Source organism: Macadamia integrifolia, chromosome 2 (assembly GCF_013358625.1).
Source record: "Macadamia integrifolia cultivar HAES 741 chromosome 2, SCU_Mint_v3, whole genome shotgun sequence".
NCBI classification, from domain to species: domain Eukaryota; kingdom Viridiplantae; phylum Streptophyta; class Magnoliopsida; order Proteales; family Proteaceae; genus Macadamia; species Macadamia integrifolia.
In genome coordinates this window covers 25848236-25860838 of record NC_056558.1, presented here as the reverse complement: position 1 = coordinate 25860838, position 12603 = coordinate 25848236, and the positions used below count along the sequence as shown (strand labels likewise).

General features: G+C 39.7%; 1 long non-coding RNA gene across 1 annotated transcript; it reads right to left on the bottom strand.

Moving 5' to 3' along the window:
- Positions 1-539: 539 nt before the first annotated feature.
- Positions 540-1165, bottom strand: LOC122072277. The gene is made up of 2 exons (XR_006138371.1): positions 872-1165; positions 540-787 (listed from the first exon to the last, which is right to left on the bottom strand). It is a non-coding gene; the product is annotated as an uncharacterized LOC122072277 (long non-coding RNA).
- Positions 1166-12603: the final 11438 nt, after the last annotated feature.

Here is a 12603-nt window from a genome sequence, read left to right as displayed (position 1 = left end):
AGTTCCTGCAGTTGGATTAGTTTGAGTTTTCAAACTTAGTCTTACATTAGTTGGTTTGTTTATTAACATCCATCAAATCCTGCACATCATAAATTGAGCAGCAAATACCGAAAAAAGTGGGCATAAAACAAAAATTCAATGTTCCCAGACTCTAGATGCAACAGTGGCAACAACAGACGAGTGTGCGCAATACAAAGTGTGGGTACCACTTTGAATTGGGCAACTTGAGGACAAATAATAGCCAGAGAAGGATAGTTGAAGCAGGTGGATGTTTACAATTTGAGAATCTTCAAAGAACAGGAGCACTAAAATGCAAGCACAATATAATATCAAACACATTTAACCTAGTAAAGAGGACAGAGAAAGAGAAAGCAAAAGAATAGCAATTCGACTTTTTCTTTTTCAATCCTTTCAGCCGTAGAGAGCTGCAAGGGTTTGTAAAATCCAAATCGAAGCCCTACTGTACATTGCACATTGGAAAATACCGAAGCCCTAGAGGTTTCAGAAATCGAAATAATTTCAATGCTTACCTAGGGGTTTCAGTAATGGCAGCGAGAATTCCCTGAGAATCTTCGAATGTGGGAGACAAACTACGCAATTCGTTCACTGCACCGAATGAGCTCACCTTGTAGTCGGATCGCTTGCAGAGATCGCTCTGTGCACCGCGAAGGAGAGTTGCAGCAGCTGGATTTCCATTCGAGGTTCCCGCACCGTCAACTGGAGACGAAGATGGAGAAGGGAGGTAGCATCATCTTCGTTGGAGAAGAGAGGTGCAGAGAGTTACCTCCTGTAATAAGTTGTAGCATTTCACAAATAAAAGCTGAGATACCGATTAGGGCAGCAGAAGCAAAAGCAGAGAGAGGCATTGTACCTGTGTCGATGTGTTCCGTGGACTAACAGTGACCAGCTGAGAGAGCAAAACGGCAAGGTAGGCGGTGGGAGAGAAAACCCTCAAGGACCTAAACAAAAATGAAGGAGAGAAAACCCTAAAGAGCCTAAACGAGATGAGAGAGGGCGTTCAAAGTGATAATCTCAGCGAACCCATGGTAGGAAATTCAAATCTCAAAACCCTAAATTTCGTGGCAGACAAAAAAATATCCAACAAACGCAGAGAGAGAGAGGAAAAGCGTTGCAGCCCAAAGGGTGTGAGACACAGAGGGCAGGGAAGAACTGAGAGAGAGAGCCGAGCCTAGAGATTCTTTGAAGTTTAGGACTACCTCAGGGCTCAGGCTTGGCTTGGCTTGGCTTGGCTTGGCTTAGGGCCTTTTGACTGTCAGAATAATTAGAGAAAGTGAGAAAGAATGCTAACTGGTCACGTGGTTACTGTGTCAATACCTAAGTCGGTGCAAGTAGAGGTGTCAATTCTAAGTTCGCATCGAATCGATCGACCAGACCTACAATTTAAATACTGGCTCAGCTTGCACCAATTATTAAATGCGTTGGGTCTATAAACATATAGTACACAGTGCTAGGGGTAAAAGGCTGATAGGTACCAACTGGCCAAGCCTGTTTACGAGCCGACTCGGCTTGACACATTTAGTCCGATCTTTGGATAGAACAGGGTATATATTGATATTTTATAAATTATCGAATGTAAGTAAGTGTAATATCTTTATCTATTGTTGATGATTTAATAAAATAAATTAAGTTTCTTAAATCTTGGACAATTAAAGACCATTTAAGGCTTTATTGGTACATTACACATTTAAGGCCTGATTATAACCCGATTAAAGCCTGGAACTTGACCGAGCTCATCATGAGACCGACTCATTCCTCAAATAGGTAGGTCATAGTGCAAGGGTATAGGCCCGACTGACATAGGCCCGGCCCGATCGATTGACACACATATGTGAAAACATCCAACCAAATGGTGGAAGGGAACCTTGTCATGGCATCCTGTGTCTGAACATGGAGTGGGCAACCAGGTATCCTTAATTTCCTTTAAAAAAAGTAAAACTTAAATTATAGTTGAAGTATAGAAATTGTATATGTATTATGAGGTACCTCACCTTCGAAAAAGTACATCTAGGATAAGAGTGTCAATTAGTATAGTTTTAGTATGGTACAGTAGACAAAGAGTCAATATCAAAATTGTATTGTATTGAGAACAATGCCTCAATTTCAATATTGATATTATACCGGCTTGGTAAGTTTTTATTCAGTGTAAATATGATTTTATTCAGTATAAATACGGTTTTGGTACAATATTTTCGACATTTTTTGCCTTTTTATGCAATATATATATTTGATAATTCGGTATTCTGGTACAATTTTTGGTATTTCGATATGGTTCGATACATACCAAATGGTTTTGTCTTAAATATCGATACAGCACAATACTAACAAAATACCATTTTGTCATACTGATACCATACCAAATCTCCTTCAATACAATTTTGGTACATAATTCGGTATGGTTTCAATGTCGATATATGGTATTAATATCGAATTGACACTCTTAGTTTGGGATACTCTTTTTGGGTGAAGTATACTTGAGGTACCTAACATGTAGAGAAACTAAATCTAAAGTACCTCACGTTTGAAATATTACGTTTGGGATACTCTTCTTAGGCTCTCTTAAGTATGATTTCATGAAATATTTCATGGGATCATAAATTGAACAAATACTGTTCACCTTATTCATGAAAATTTTAAATCAATTTCATCTTAAATTAGTGAAATAGTTGGAGAGCTATTTCACTTATTTCGGTGAAAACACTTCAAACACTTTCTTTCTTTGCCATCCTATCCAACATCCTTGGGATGATGATAATTTACAACAAGGAAAGCCTCTCCTCTTCCTTTACGTGTCCTCCCTTACCCTTCAACTTGGTGATAGGGTGTCTGAAACCAAGTGGAGAAAGACTGTGATTTCCTTGTCTCTCTTGGGACACTTTGGGAGCGTTGCTCATCTGTTTTTTATGAGGGTTTTTCTTCTCTGAGTTCCTGACCGAAGATGATTGTAATAGTGTTTTCTCTGCCTCCTCTTGGTGATTTGATGATTCTATTATCCGACTTGGATTGCATGAACTGGACTCAAGCAACTCCAACAAAGAGATGAGTTTGTCCCTTTAATGGATGAATGTTCTTAAGATCCTTGCCGATTGCTTCATTGCCATTGATGTTCACCTTGTTGTTTCCTGTGTGGGACGTGTCCTTGAAATCAATCTCGACTTCTCTGACTTAGGTCTTGAACCTAGCATTGCCTGTGTAAAAAAACTCTTTAAAAGAGAAAAGATATGTTAGTCTTACTTTAAGAATCAAAAGACCTAATAGCGAATGGGCAATTGTTGAATTCAAGTATGAGCTCTTCTCCCTGTGTCTCAACTGTCGCAAGCTTCATCACTCTCACTAATGCAGGAGTAGATTACAAGAAACTACCCCAGCAGTTTATAACCCCAAACAATACAAATATGAGTAGGAAACAAAGAAATAAGACCATCAAATAAACCCCCACGGATACAATACCCATACAGGAGCAAAACCAACTCAAAACCCAACCCAATAGGAGAGAGAAAGACATGTTATAGAGCTGAAGAGAGAGAGGTGCGACGAAGCCTGTAAGAGTCTGATTGAGTTGCACTCTTGGGCGTAGATAGTCCTTAGAGAGGGTACAAAAACCCCCAAAGTTGAGAGGATTATGATGGTTGGTTGTGAAGTTACAAGTTTTTTTGATTTTTCTGACCTAGGAGAAAGAAAACTTCAAGATTCTTCATAATAGCTGGTCGACGTCAGATGGTCTTCAAGAGATGATCGATTGATCTTCTAAAAGTGTAGAACCAATCCCCAAAAGGATTTGCAAAATAGATCTCAGACTTGGGCAGCAATGTGGGTCGATTGGCTTCAAGAATAGGAACTCTTTGGCTGATCGATTCTGGTTTTTAATGCTTAGACAGATTTGAACTTCTTTAATACTCATAGCAACGATAAACATAAATAGCAGCAATTAAGAATGAAAATAGAAAGATTAAACAAAGAAAAAAAAAAGGGAAAGTGGGGGAGGAGTGGCAGTCTCGGCCAGGGCTTCTCACCCACAACTATCTCAGTTGTTTTAATATAATAACTGCAATTTTCTTTATTCAAATCTGTCATTATGAGTACATAGGCTCCTCTATTTATAGAGGGCAGAATAGCAATCAAACTACTACTAGGAGCTATTTTCCCAATAGGACTAGACACTCCTACAACAACTAGAAATTCAAACTAAGACTAGGACTTGACTTTATGACTCCAACATGGAGTAGGACTAACTAACTGACTAACTAATAGTCCATATAGGACTTTACAACCAACCAATAGTCTAATGAGCCTTTATTGAATTAAATAACAACAAATTAAACTAATAAATTAAATCTCATTTTCTTATCTTTACCCATATTTTAGGTCCATTAAAGAGGCCCATTTCAAAGAAAACACATGAGATCAAAGGCCCAATATATATATAACACAACTCAAGGCTTATTTGCAATAAAATAAGCTCAAGTGATTTATCTACATCACCCACCCTTTATGGACTTCTTGAAAGGTGCTCCGAGGCAACAACCCCCAACCTGTGGGTTTTACCACAACATAATCATCCCTCCATGTTTGCAAACAATAGTTAGGTAATTGTTGCGCAAAATGTGCAAACCCCAAACCCTATTATTTCTGCTGCTCTTGTGTCTATTTCAATTTTTTTTGGGGCTCCCCATCACAATCCCCTCCCTCATCCTTCCATTTTTTGGTGTTTGATAAACCTGTTTCTCAGATCGTTTTTTGTACAACCATAAAGTATAAAAAAAATGACAACAACCACCCATTTTCAATGACATATTACAATAATGGGAACTCTCCCAAGAAAAACATTCCCACTGATATTAATGAGACTATATACTTGTAATGAGATGCATGTATCTCCAAAGACCACCTCGAATGTAGTAGCAATTTACGAATAGGGTGAACCACATCAAACATCAAGAATAGCATCTACCAAGAAGTCTCTGAACCATCAATTTTTCACCTTTAGCTCTGCAGTGATAGTAAATCTCTTTTTTATCTCTGAACCATCAATTTGCACCTTTAGCTCTGCAGTGATACTGGCCCAGTATTGCCAAAGACTGGCTAAAACTTCAGTTTGATAGCATTGGGAGGGAGAGAAACCCAACATTACTGGAAATGAGCAAGAGCATCCAAAGAGGATGCAACAGATATCCAATAGCAAAAGAAGTAATTAAAGCCCATGAAACTCCTTGAGAGACAAAATCAAGCTGCTCTCATGACAATTATAAGCTACATACCAACAGGATCTATCCGTTCACATGAAATTAATAAGTTACATCCCAATAAGAAGAAATCTCATTGTTTTTTACTGACAAATTGGACACTGTAGAACCTAGTTTGGTTTATTAAAATCCATCAAATCCTGCACAACCTAAATTGAACAGCAAAAACTAAAAAGAGTGGCATAAAACAAAAAAAAAAATCAATGTTATCGGACTCTAGATGCAACAGTGGCAACAATAGATGAGTGTGAGTAGTACAAAGGGTGGGTACCACCTTGAATTGGGCAAGTTGAGGACAAATAATAGCCATAGAAGGATAGTTGAAGCAGGTGGGTGTGTACAATTTGAGAATCTTCAAAGAACAGGAGCACTAAAATGCAAGTACAATATAATATCAAACACATTTCAGCTAGTAAAGAGGACAGAGAACAAGAAAGCAAAAGGATAGCAATTTTGCTTTTTCTTTTTCAATCCTTCCAGCTGTAGCTCTCTACAAGGGTTTGTAAAATCCAAATCGAAGCCCTACTGTACATTGCACATTAAAAAAACAATACCAAAGCCCTAAGGGTTTCAGAAAAATCAAAGTAATTTCAATGCTTACCTAAGGGTTTCAGTAATGGCAGTGAGGATTCCCTGAGAAGCTTCAAATCTAGAAGACGAACATGGGAATTCGTTCGCTGCACCGAAGGAGCTAGCCTTGCAATCGGATCTTTGCAGAGATCGCTCTGTGCACCACGAAAGAGAGTTGCAGCATCCCCTTCCATGAGTTGCAGACTAGGGTTCAAGCGCTCTTTTGAAGAGCACTATTGTTCATCGAGTTGCAAAGCAGGGGACTTGTGGGTTGAGAAGAGACGTGTGAGTTTGAGAGGACTTTACCCTAACATTTGAGCGATTTTTTTATCGAATTTTCCTCAATGATTTGGCCAAATTCTTAGAAACAGTGAAACAAGTATAAGGTACCATTTGATAATGTTTCAGAAACATATTTATCCATTTTTCCATGCGAGAGGAAAAATACTCCAAAAACTGTTTGATAAACATGTTTCGTTTCACCTATTTTTTTAAACATACATACAAATTTATGCTTATTTATGTTTTTTTTTTTTTTTGGTAAAAGGACTTTGTTAATAACGAGGAAACAATGTTCCATTATAGTCCGCAAATAAGAGATGATACAGAGAAAGATGTGGGGTAAAGAACAAAAGAAGAGGGGCTTGGGTGGTGGCAGCTGAAGTAGCCAATAGATCGGCTATCGAATTACCCACACGAAGGGTATGATGGAAAGAAACGTCCGAAAAAAAGTAGCCAGCTAAGAGCAGTCTTCAATGATATGAGAAATGCGCCACAGGTAAGAAACTGATTCACCATTCAAGAGATTGATGACGAGCAAGTTATCCCCTTCAATCTGAAAATTATCAACAACAGTGTGCAGTACCTAGATAAGTGCATGTCGAACAGCAAGAGCTTCTACAACTAGAGCAAAGGAGGATCTAATCCCATGTAAGAATCGTCCAAGGACCAAAGCATCAGAATTTCTGCAAATTCAGACAATTGCTGTGGCTCCCGGGTTACCTTTGCTGGCCCCATCAACATTGATCTTCAATGAGCCTATAGGTGGACTCCAATACACAACTTGTGTTTGAAGTGTGTTGGTAGAGTGAAGGGTTTTGAGAAAATCCCTAGTTAGAGAAATAGCACGCCTGATCACTGTTGGAGAAGAACAAGGCACTTGGCGATAAATACAATCCTAGTTGGCAACCCAAATTGACCACACATTAGAGCAAAACAGTGTCGAACGCTGGGAAGAAAGCCAAGTGTGATGGGGCAAGAGACAATGCAAGTTCAAAAGATCTGTGAATGTAGTCCCAACTTCAATATTGATAAGGTGGTAGACCAACATCCAAACATTCCTGGAGCAAGAGCATTCAAAAAAGGGATGATCTATACTCTACTCAAAAGAGAGACAATTGAGAAAGAGGAGAGATATTGATCCCATGTGAGCAAAGAACATCTGGAAGTGGAAGTTTCCTATGGACAATTTTCCAAAGAAGGTGTTAGATTTTAGTTGTTGTAGGAGTTTTCCAAAGATGAAGCCATGTGGAGTTCTATTGGTTGTGATTCCAAGGGTAATGAGATTGTAAGCCGAAGCTACTGAGAACTTTTCATTGTGAGTGAGAGACCAAACTAGCTTATATGGGATGGGGAAGATATGAATTGGGATTGAGTGAATGGCGGAGGCTATGTCTGGGGTCCACCAATGAAAAATCAAATCTTTGTTTTAGTTTCTAGTCGTCAGGTCAAAAAGTTGAGCAACCCAATTTGGAGTAGAAGTAAGGAGTGGGAAAGATGCAACACTTAGAGGGAATTTGGAATCCAGAAGTCCATCCAAGGGTTAATTATTATACCATCCCCAACAATGAAGAAGGAACCCTGGAGAAGAAGGTCTCTTAAAGAACACACAAATTTCCATCCCTAAGAGGCGATGGAAGGACAATTGGCCGAGAAAAATGATGTGTTTTGTTTGGGAAGTATTTCTGTTTCATTAAAGAGCTCTAGAGGGATGCAGCAAATTAGAGGAGTTCCCATCCATTTTTTTGCAAGCAATGCAAAGTTTTGGGCGTGTGGTTGTTTGATATTGAGGCATCCTTCACGTTTAGGTTGGCAGATGATGTATCAGCTGATAGTAGAGACTTGTTTTAAGACCCCATTAGACTAATAGAAATCCCTACACTTCGAGTCTATTTGCTTGAGCACTGAAGCAATCAATTTGAAGCATGACATGGTATATTGAGGTAAGGCAGAGAGGGAGGATTGCACTAGAACCACTTTACCTACAGGAGATAAAAATTGTGTCTTTCAATGTTGCAATCGTGTCGAGATTCTTTGGAATATGGCTGAACAATGATTTTTTGTCAACTTCTCACTGAAGAACGAGATTCCTAAATAAATATCAAAAGTCGAAGTCAGTGTGATATGGAAAAAATCCCTTAATTGGCACTTAGTAAAAACATCAACATCGGGGCTGAATTTTGCACAGGATTTGGACTGATTGATTGCCTACCCCGAATGATGGCAATAGCGGTCGAGAAATCCTTGTAACACACGAGCCTCTGCCATTGAAGCTTTGCCAAAGAAAACCAGCTCATCAGCGAAAGCCAAATGCGTGATATGTTCCCCCCTCCTACAAAGTTGGAACCCCCCTCAAGATCTGATTGCAGCTTGCAATGGCTAGGTGTGTTGATAGAACCTCAGCACAGAGGACAACAAGATATGGGGAAAGGGGGTTGCCCTAACGAAGTCCACGAGATGGCTTGAATTGATGAAGTAGAGTACCATTCAGAAGAACACTAAATTGAGGACTTCACACATAACATGACTTGATTGACCCGACTAGAATCAAAACCAAAGGCGATGAGAGTTCTAGGAAGAAAACTCCATTCCACTCAATCATATGCTTTTAGCATATCGATTTTGAGGGAGAACAACCCATGATGTCCTCTTCGAGTAAATGAGATCTTGTGCAAGAGCTCGTTGCAAATGAGGACATTGTCCAGAATATGCCACCCTTTAAGAAAGCCATTTTGAGTAATAAAGATTATACGGTTTAGGATTGGGCGTAGCCAATTAACCATGATACGGAAAATGATTTTGTAAGAAATCATTTCCTGTAAGCTTATAGAGCGGAATTATGAGACTGATGTTGGGTGATCCAACTTGGAAATTAAAGCAATATAAGCAAAATTTAGTGGAAGGTGGAGAGTAGATGTGTGGAAAAATTCCTTGACACATGCATTGACTTTTTGAGCGATGACCTACCAAGATTGGTGATACAAAGGACTTGAGAAACCGTCAGGTCCCGAAACTTTTTGTGTAGGTAACAATAAATGTTGAATGAATATCCTCATTTATAACAGGCATAGGCAAGGATTGGTTATCTTGTGCAGACACTCTTTCCCTGATTGGGTCAAGATAAGCTTCCCCTATGAAAGAATGTTGAGAGGTGTAATGATCCTGAAAATAAGAGTTAAAAGCTACACCAATATCCCCTTCCTCAATGGAAGTTAGCCCATTTGAGTTGATCACTTTCATGCCATTATGGGCTCATCTCTTCACTGTGGTAAGGTGAAAGTATCTAGTGTTCATGTCTCCCAACTTAACCCAGATGTCTCTAGATTTTTTATGCTATAGCAGTTCTTCTTGATGTGCAATCTTACAAAGCTTGGCCAAATTGAATTTCTCCTAAAGAAACCATTGTTTGCTTCTAAATTCTGGTTGGACTTGTTCCATTTGATTGATTCGATTTTTTAAAGATTCCATCTCAGTGAAGATGCTGTCAATTTCTTCCCTATTACAAGTCTTCAGGGTTTGTTGAAGATTTCTCAACTTTTTACATAATTGGAAGGAAGGGGATCCCCTGATCTAAATTCTACTCCATGCCGATTGCACTCACTCTTGATATGAGGGTTCAAGAGTCCAAAAGCTTCAAATCTGAAAGGTCTTCGAGTTGATGGTGATAGGCCATCAGTGTGAAGCAAAATGGCTTATGGTCCGATTTAGGAAAAACTTCAGTGGTAGCTATTACATTGGGGAATAACCGCAATCATTATGGGCAAGATAGAAAACGATTCAGAAGACCCTCGATTCATCTATCACCAAATTGCTTATTACTCCAAGTAAATTGGGTTCCATGCTGGGTAATTTCTAAAAGACATGCTATGTTCAAGAAGCTGCTAAAAGGTGATAGTTGAGTATTAATAAGCTGGCATCCTCCCTGTTTGCCTGAAATGTGGAGATATAAACTCCAATCATCAGCCAAAATCCAAGGGTGTTGGACAAAAGAAGCTAATTGCGAGAGGGAAGCAAACTGAGAGCTTCTAATAGTGCTATCACAACCCATGTAAACCAAAGTCAATTCCCAAGTTTGATTAAGATTAGGAATAAATACTTGAACATGCATACACTAGTTACTTTGCCATAAAACAGTAAGATCCAAAACATCTGACCACATCAAAAGGATACCCCCCATCCCATGTGCCGCTGGGGAACACACAAATTTGGAATAAGACATTCTATGGCAAAGATAAAGCCTAGGACTCGACTTTTTTGTTTTTGATAAAAAGCACAAACCTAGTCTAGTTTTATTGATCACTTTACAGAGCTCCCTTCATGTCGAGGGTTGACCAACCCTCCAATAGTTGACGCATAAGCACTTCATGGCATATCGGGTGGCTGTGTCTGGCCAACCACCATAGCCTCAGAGTCAACAGACATATCAGTGATCAGGTTCTCATCATAAGCTGATTTGATCTTCTTTGATGTCTCACCATCTCCTTCGGGGAAAAGTTGTAGAGTGAGATTAGTTCCATCCTCAGTGTTATGACCACACTTCTTAGGGTAGACAGTGAGTAAATCGTTCATCCTGGGAATATGACAAAAAAAGGGTCTCTCATTGGTTGATTTGCCATCACACTCCCCTGACTATATTAATCGACTGCACTTGTTCCTTCGGAGAAAGGTCTTTGATGAAGATCATATTCGACTGGAGAAGCGGCATGATCTGAGATTCACCCCTAAGAACTGGAACCAGAGTTGAAATTGGTCGGCCTATTGGCGCTACATTTTGGGAATGAACCGCATTATTCCTAATGAAGTTGGGCATCACCTTTCTAGTGTTAGAAGATGTGATAGGAAGTTCCAACCCCAAGATGTAAGTTGTACAGACGATGGCTTGCAAAATCTCACTTTCGTTTTGGTGCACAAGGAGGATTACCACGACTAGAACCATGGGAGGCATCCATCGAGTCTTGCTTTCTTGCACTAGTAACAGTGTCTGAGGAAAATAAATCATCATAAATTGTGCATACTTCTGTGAGAAGGTTGGAGCGTCATGGTTGAGTAGCCACATCAGGAAGGAGGTCTTTTTCTGCGTTGATATAACCCTTTGACAAAGCAAGTAAATATGCTTCATGTGGTTTGAAAGGGCAGTCAATGCCAAAAGATAGTTTGGACAGACAATAGTAGGCATGTTCTCATAAGAGAAAGGACCATGGTAGAGCCTGAAGCTCTCAGGTTGACCACTACTTCCTTCTGAAGACTATGAGTAAGAGGGATAATAACTCATGCAACAAGGTTTAGGCAAGGTAACTGAGCCTGATTGGCTTTCCAGTTCCAGACATTTACCAGCTCTGGAGAAGACTAAGAGCAAGATATCCTTTTCAAAAACATCCAGTTAAGTTGTTCCAGCTGCACCTAAATGACCATCAGTGGAAAAATAACTTGAGTAGGAGAGATTTCCGGGTTCCATCATTGCATGATGGTAAGGTGCCCCAAGTACAACCATGGTTGTGAGAGCAGTATGACATGCATGTCTTTAGCCGACTTGAGTTTGATGATGAACCTTCAGAAGTGTGTTCCACCAAGTGAATTTAAAAGTTTTTGAGAAACCTTTATGTTCTACCTTGTTGAACATTGCTCACAGTTCTAAAATGGAGATGCGAACTTTGTCAAGAACCTTGCCAATTATAGCGAACTACAATCCCAAACAGGCATTATTTAGATAGAACTTTGATACATCCACCAGAGCGCCCTAGAGATTAGGAAAATCCAGTTTTGAAGAGAATTCTTCCGCGAGGCGATCAACAAAGGCATGCAACGAGAAGTCATCAGATGGTTGATCAAAGGAAGCCGCCATTCTTGAACAATCTTGGTGATGTAGTAGAAGGATGATGCCACACAGAGTGAGTTGCCATAAGGTTAGTCATTTGAAAGAGGACAATTGCAAGGGCCCCAGAAGGGGAATACCAAACTCGCACTAGCATCCTAAAGTTAAATAGACTTCCTTGAGTCGATAGGCTTGCTAAGGAGTATATCATAGCAGATCTTGGGCGAATGAAGGGGTTGAGAGAGTAATTATTGCATGCCGTTTCAAAGTCGGAAACCTATTGGTTGGAAGCCAGTGGGAACCGAGGATGAAAGAAAGATTTACTATCCTTAAGATCAGGTAGGGATTCGCCGCCTTGTATGAGTAGAGAATAGAAAGAGGTACTGGGCAAACAAGATGGCACCGATGAAGTTATTCTCATTGTAATCTGCTGTGATAGTAGATGAAATGATGGCGAGCATGTTGTTAGAACCAATTGGGAATAGTGCATGTCACCGGAGGGTAGGTTCATTAATGCTGGTGAATAGGTTATTGCGTTGAGGTGTGATAACTTTCTGGGAAAGGAACATCAGTTGCTTGCATGTTTGTTTTGCAAAAGATGAAGAGCAGAGGATGATCATAATGGCTTATTGACCAAAAGAGAGTCCAAAACGATGGGATATGATCAACTTCGGCGAACAT